The 7,250-nt window shown below is 41.5% G+C and overlaps 1 long non-coding RNA gene across 1 annotated transcript in view; it reads right to left on the bottom strand.

Moving 5' to 3' along the window:
* The window catches only part of LOC106011454, a 9,437-nt gene extending 5,370 nt beyond the window's left edge, over nucleotides 1-4,067 (bottom strand). Inside the window, exon 1 of the long non-coding RNA XR_001184746.1 lies at nucleotides 4,026-4,067. This is a non-coding gene — a long non-coding RNA (uncharacterized LOC106011454). The remainder of the gene's footprint in view (nucleotides 1-4,025) is intronic.
* Nucleotides 4,068-7,250: the final 3,183 nt, after the last annotated feature.

Raw genomic sequence — 7,250 nt, 5'->3', positions numbered from 1 at the left:
ATAATAACAGTTATAAATACCTGTCAGTATACCGGCATACGTTTTATTATATTACCTTTTCACATAATCTTTTTTTAATTTTTACTTTGAAATTGAAAAAAAAGCTCCACCAGCAATTTTTCTAATTTTACTTCAACAATTAATAAATAATGTTCCAAGACATATTTCCCAGACAAATACCTCCTGTAGATGCTCCTGTCTGTGGGTGCTCCTCCGGCTGGTCCTCCTGTCTGCGGCTGGTCCTGGTGATGAAGACGAGTCAACTAATACAATTGTCTTACGTCTACAGTTTACATTTTTGTTTCAAAATATAAAAAGAGCGGTTATAATATTGTCCACCAGTTTAAAAGGACAGAAGGTCATTAATACAAAATTTTCAGTAATTACATTTAATCATTCTCCCTTTTCACCTAAATGCAGCAATAAAACGTTTACCTTTAACAAAAAAAACCCCTGTAATTATGATCAAATAATGTTCCAATTCCAAGACAGAGTTCACCTCCCAGGGTGGTGCTACTGACTGAAGTGTCTTTAGGCCATTCCCAAAGGGGGTACATAAACCATGTTCCTATGAATAGTAGAATTGTAATTGTAAATCAGCTGATTCTTCAATGTCATGCTCATAACTGTGCCTGGACTGCAAGAGGGAACTGCTGCTTTTTCTTTCCCAATCCCTACTATCGTCATTTTCTCTAGTTCTTTTGTATGTCGGTCCAACTCTTGTGACCCACTATTTCAGGGGTGCCTTGATAAAGCAGACTTTGTGCTGTTGAAGCTAGAGAGGTGGGCAGAGAAAGTCTGATTCCCTGTAAGGACTTCTTTGTTGACATCCACCCCTTGGCGCTCATATGACCTTAAGCAGTTGCGAGCGCCTTAAAACATCTACTGAAACAAAGCAAACAAAAAAGACATAGTTCCCAGACTAATACCTCCTGTAGATGTCCTGTCTGCGGGTGCTCCTCTTGGTCGTCCAGGTGGTGCGGGAACAATCCAGTATACACACCACTCCAACATCATCACACTCAAACTCAAAATCAGCAGGAAGCTCTACCCACACCATTCTACCCCTGCAACCTTCCCCACCATTCACCCCCCCAAAGAAAAACCTACACTGCCCCCTCAACTACCTCCCGCCATGGCCATGGCAATATCTACAAAATCCTACTCTGAACCTAGCCTATTCACCTAGCTCCCTATCAACCTATCTGCCTATCTCTACAGCCCCCACTGAATCACTTAAAGCCTGAGTGTGAGATACGGAAATCGTGTTGTCTGTGGGTGGTCATCCGGCGGCTGGTCCTGGTGATGAAGACATGTCAATTAATACAATCGTCTTACATCTATACATACCGTTTGTATTCTTTTTGCGAAAAATAAATTGTTGATAAAATATTTTTGCTACCGGTTTAAAAACATCAAAGACATTTTAAAATATTTGTCCAAAAAATATGTTTCATCTTTTTCCTTTTTTCACCTAAACATTTTTTTTAAATGTTCACCTTGTACTTGTAATCAGAAAAACCAATAGGTGTTTTTCTAATTTTACTTAAAGAGTTAATTACCAAATATAGTCGAACCTGCCCTAACGGTCACCTCTATAAGACGGCTACATGTACAAACGGCCACTTTCCATTTCCCCCCTTGCGGTTTTTTTCGATATAATTTAACTGTAAAACAGGCACCTGTCCGACGCGGCCGTGGCCACATATTTTAACACACAACTCTATCACACCAAACAACAAAACCTGTCTTAGACGGCCACCTTTGTGACTCTTACGTTTTGTCATAAATTGTGCACTGGCGTTGTGGGGGGAACCGTCATAATTAAATCACCTGTCGTTGTTGTTGTTAATGTCCCTCCAACTCCAGCCGATCATGTTGCGTAGGCCCCCTCCCACTGTTGACCAATAGGTAACAAATTTTCATTTGCTGGTGAGGTTAGCGTGTGATCCCTCATAACCCATAAGCCCCGCCCAAAACACATACAAAAATTGTGAGATGAGTGGTCACTGTTTACCCAGTCTGTAACAAAGTAACAATGGACGTCAACATGAATGTGTGACAGAAGCGTCGCTTATTCTCCTCGTGGTGGCGACCCATGTGTTTGTTTTACCATAGCACTTGGTCCTCCTTGTCTCACACTTTTCCTTTCATTGTCGCCCTCGCACAAAACCAGCAACAAAGGGAAAAAAAAGAGAAAGAACCCCCCCCCCCCCCACCAAAAACAACAGCAACATCAATAACAACAACAACATAACAACAACAACAACAACGCAGCTACTTTCGAGAGACCTCAGAAAGAAATGGTTTGTTTTCTTCATCTTGATCAGTCCTGCCCAAGACACCACCTGTCTTATACAGCCACTTTTCTCCTCGACAATGGGTGGCCGTCTTATACGGGGTGCCCACGACAGCTGGATCGGGCCGATCTCCCGATTCGATCGCCTGAAACTGAAAACAAACACGTTTGTTTTGAGGCAATCATGTCGGGCGATCGGCCCGATCGGCCGATCACGTCCGTAGTGAGCACCCCGTATAACACAGGTTCGACTATTACCAAATAATGTTCCAAGACATATTTCCCAGACAAATACCTTCTGTAGATGCTCCTGTCTGTGGGTGCTCCTCCGGCTGGTCCACCTGTCCGCGGCTGGTCCTGGTGACGAAGACGAGTCAATACAATTGTCTTGTGTCTCTACAGTTTCCATTTTTGTTTCAGAAAATAAAGAGTTTATATATTTTTACTACTGGTTTAAAAGGGCATTAATAAACATCTGTAAGTAAATATGTTTTTCCTTTTCAGCGAAATGCAACTAAAAGCCTTACAGCTTGAAAATTGTTTTAAAATTATTTTTTTTTAATAAATGTATTTTTCTAACTTCATTTCAATGTTTGATTACATTATGTTATTTGGACTGGGACATCTGACTGCATTTCATAGAAAGACAGAACAAAATGGTTCGGCCACCTGTTACATATGTTACCTAGCCAGCCAGCCTTGAGAACCTATAACACCAAGCACTCAAGCTATAAAGGAAGAGGAAGGCCACACAAAGGGTGGATTGAAGTTGTCAAGGAAGCCCTGATGAATCATAGTAGCCTGCGCCTGTCCGAACTGAAAGAGCTGCGGAGCTGGCCTACCATAGAATACCGCATCTCCCCTCTATGCATAATGGCAACAGAGGATGAAAAAGTAAAGTAAGTAATTGATCCATAATGTTCCAAGACATATTTCCCAGAGACAAATACCTCCTGTAGATGCTCCTGTCTGTGGGTGCTCCTCCGGCTGGTCCTCCGGTCCGTGGCTGGTCCTGCTGATGAAGACGTGTCAATTAATAAAATCGTCTTACTATTTACACCCTGCCCCCCTCGTAAAAAATTCACCCTCCTGCCCCACATTGTAGCTAGGTGTTCATGCTGGAAATTGCTTTCCTCTCCCCCACCCCCATAAAAAGGCCTTTGGGAATTCTCTTTTGATTGACTGAGTAGGTGTTTTACGGCACTATCGACCCAAATTTTTTAACTTCGCCTTCAGGTTAAATTGGAACATACACAGAGCGAGCCACACACGAGGTTAAAGGTTACATACATAGTACTACGTCACCAGTCTCTCCCACTACCTGTGGCACCGCTAGTGGCTTGAAACACTATGCCTAACTAACAAACAATAGACGGCGGGCCTGACATCGAGTCGAGTATGTCGTGTGCTAGAATTAGTCCGTTCACCCGCCCGTTAAGTGAAATAAATTGTGGAGCGGACCCAAAAAAAAAGAACTGATTTGAGGTCCGCAGTCTGCTCGCTGAGAGAGTAAAATTGTGGAGTGGACCCAAAAAAAGAACTGTCTTGAGGTTCGCAGTCCACTCGCATGGCCGTCCGTTACCCGCTCACTCTGACTGAGTCCGCGAGTAACGAACCCGTCCATCCGCTCGTCCCAACTCTAATAAAAACGAGAAATATTTTTAAAATTTTGCTTTAATTATAAATTAACAAATAGTGTTCCAAGACATATTTTCGCGACAAATACCTCCTGTAGATGCTCCTGTCTGTGGGTGCTCCTCCGGCTGGTCCTCCTGTCCGTGGCTGGTCCTGGTGATGAAGACGTGTCAATTAATACAATCGTATTGTATCTATACAGTTTGTATTTTTGTTTCAGAATATACAAGAGGGGATATAATATTTTTACTACTGGTTTAACTCTAACTTTGTTTGGACAGTGGCAGCATCCGGCAATCGAGGTTCTTAACAATGACTGGACCGATGCGAAGTCATTATTGTATTATGGTACGAGCCGAATATAAAAAAGTATGAGCTAGCAAGCCTTTAGTTTGACCCGGAAGTCAAAGGTAAATGAATTCTACATCTGCGTAATGCTTTATTGATGAGTTTGACTCGAAACATGTGGTTTTATAAACGTAGTATGTCGGGTCGCATTTCCACAAACACGAGAGAATTACGCGGAAACGTGATTTTAAATTGCATGTTAAAGAGTTAAAAGGCCAGAAAAGACATAAATAAAAACGGGTCAGGAGATATGTTTTATTATTTTTCTTTTTCACCCAAAATGCGAAAACAAGTCTTTCACCTTGAAATAACCAAACCAATAGTTATTTTTCTAATTTTACTTTAATGATTAAGAAATAGTGTTCCAAGACATATTTCCCACACAAATACCTCCTGTAGATGCTCCTGTCTGTGGATGCTCCTCCGGCTGGTCTTCCTGTCCGCGGCTGGTCCTGGTGATGAAGACGTGTCAATTAATAAAATCGTCTTACATTTATACATACAGTTTGTATTCTTTTTTTTGAAAAAATAAACTGTCGCTAAAATATTTTTGCTACTGGTTTAAAAAGCATCAAAGACATTTTTAAAAATTTGTCAAAAAAAATAATTATGTTTCATCATTTGTCAATTAATACAATCGTCTTACGTCTATACAATTTGCATTGTTTCAAAATATTTAAAAAATCGTTATAATATTGTTTACCACTAGTTTAAAAGGACAGATGGTCATTAGTAAAAACGTTCCAGTAAAAATACATTTTATCATTTTCTCTTTCCACCTAAATGCACTAATAAAACTTTTACCTTTAACTCGAAAAACTATAATAATGAACACCGAGACATATTTCCCAGACTAATACCTCCTGTAGATGTCCTGTCTGCGGGTGCTCCTCTTGGTCGTCCAGGTGGTCCTTACGGAACATTCCAGTATACACCCCACTCCAACATCATCACACTCAAACTCAAAATCAGCAGGAAGCTCTACCCACACCATGCTACCCCTGCAACCTCCCCCCCCCCCCCCAACTTCCCCCCCAAAAAAGAAAAACCTACACTGCCCCCTCAACTGCCTCCCGTCATGGCCATGGCAATATCTACAAAATCCTACTCTGAACCTAGCCTATTCACCTAGCTCCCTATCAACCTATTTGCCTATCTCTACAGCCCCACTGCGTCACTTCAAGCCTGAGTGTGATATACGGAAATCGTAGAAGCAGACCACTTTGATACTTTTTGGACCAGAACAGTGAACAAACCGTCTGATGCCACCAAACTCTGAACTGAAGGAAAGGGGTATAATTGTCTCGTCATCTTTCTAGTTCAGTGATCTCATGTGAAGCAGCTTCTGTACAATATCTGAAACAGTACATCATACAAAGAATGTTTCTGTCGTTGAGTCCATGTTTTTACAGCCCTATCCGCACAATTTCACACAAGCTTGAGAAATCAAAGCGCACAGTCAGCTGTTAAAGTTGCCAGTTATCGTTCGCTGGTGTAACTGACAGAAGTCCATTTCAGGGTAGCTGCGGCAGTATATTCGTCTGGCTGGTTGTCTAAGAGTGCGTGGAAGATCCGTGCTGTCTGGGCAGGGTGTTAGCTTCTTGGGTGACTGTCAGCTGTTGGCTTCTCATGTGGGTGCTGGCTTTCTGTCAAAAATAAATTTAAAGTCAAATTAGTTATTAATTAAACTTTACAGTTTAAGTAAAGAAAAGCACATCCAAGGCAATAACAATTATCAAAATGTAGGGAAAAAATACGACAGACAGGCACAAACTACAGGGGAAAGGAAACGAGAAGGTTCTGTCATTGACACCCCCCACCCATCGACAATAACAAAAGGCAATACATTGGGGGTTTTGGGGGTGGGTTTTTGGGTTGTTTTTTTTAAAGTGTTTTACGTCACTCATAACTGCATAAGGTTATATGAGCACGCGGGACACATTAAACTTTTTCAGTTGGTAGGAAATTTTGAAATTTGCCCGGGTGGCGGTCAAAGCCTACTCTTATCGATTGTGAACTACCAAGGGATCTTTAACGTGCGCAACTTGCACACGGACCCTCCAAGATTTTTCGCCCTTGTCCGAGTAGGCTAGGTGCAAATCTTTCTTACCAGAAGATCAGGGGTGTGGCTGAAAGACAGCAGTAAGAAGGAGCCAGGGAGAAGCAGTAGAAAGGCTGCAGAAAGAGTCAGAAGCCCAGAGGAGGGGGCAAAGGAGGTGAGGGGGTGGGGGCAGAAAGAGGAAACGAAAGCAGACGATAGAACATTGCTAGAGAGCAGGCAATGAGGTGAAACGAGACAATTTTAGAGGATAAATTTTTTGGCCGCTACCCGGACTCGAACCCGGGACCTTCGAATGAGCGGCCAACACCCTAACCTCTAGGTCACGAGAGCCCCCATATTGGTTTTTGATTGAGTATTATGTTCTATATCGCTATTGAGAAAATCTGTTCATGTATTAGCCACATACAGGTTTTCCAAACATCAACTACTGATTAAAAAGATGGACAAACATTTTAAAAAATCTGTCTGAAAAATTATGAGTTAAAAATGTTCACTTTTTTACAACTTTGATACTACGCATTTCTTGTAGACTAAATTTTTGCAAAACAAAGATCTTTCCTGGGTCAATAATATTAACAATGACTTCCTGTTGGAGCTTTTAAAATATAAAATATTGGTATAAGCGTATCTTTGAATTCACCGCATTCTATCAAAATAAGCCAAACAGTAGAAGAAACAAATTGTAGCATGTTATAAAGGAAGGACATTTTTATCCTTCTAGGAGATGTTCACATGGTTGTGTCCAATTTTTGACCAATTAAAGCTTCCATTATTCCATTTCCAATACGAAGTGACTATTTCTCCGAACGTTCGGAGAAATAGTGCCGATCTTTATTTCTCCGAACGGTTTCCGGCTTCCGGTCTCGTGATTCTTTGCCTTTATTGCAAGAGTTCGGCGCCAACTTT

The sequence above is a fragment of the Aplysia californica genome, unplaced genomic scaffold (assembly GCF_000002075.1).
Source record: "Aplysia californica isolate F4 #8 unplaced genomic scaffold, AplCal3.0 scaffold00120, whole genome shotgun sequence".
NCBI lineage: Eukaryota > Metazoa > Mollusca > Gastropoda > Aplysiida > Aplysiidae > Aplysia > Aplysia californica.
This window is presented reverse-complemented; position numbering and strand designations above follow the sequence as displayed.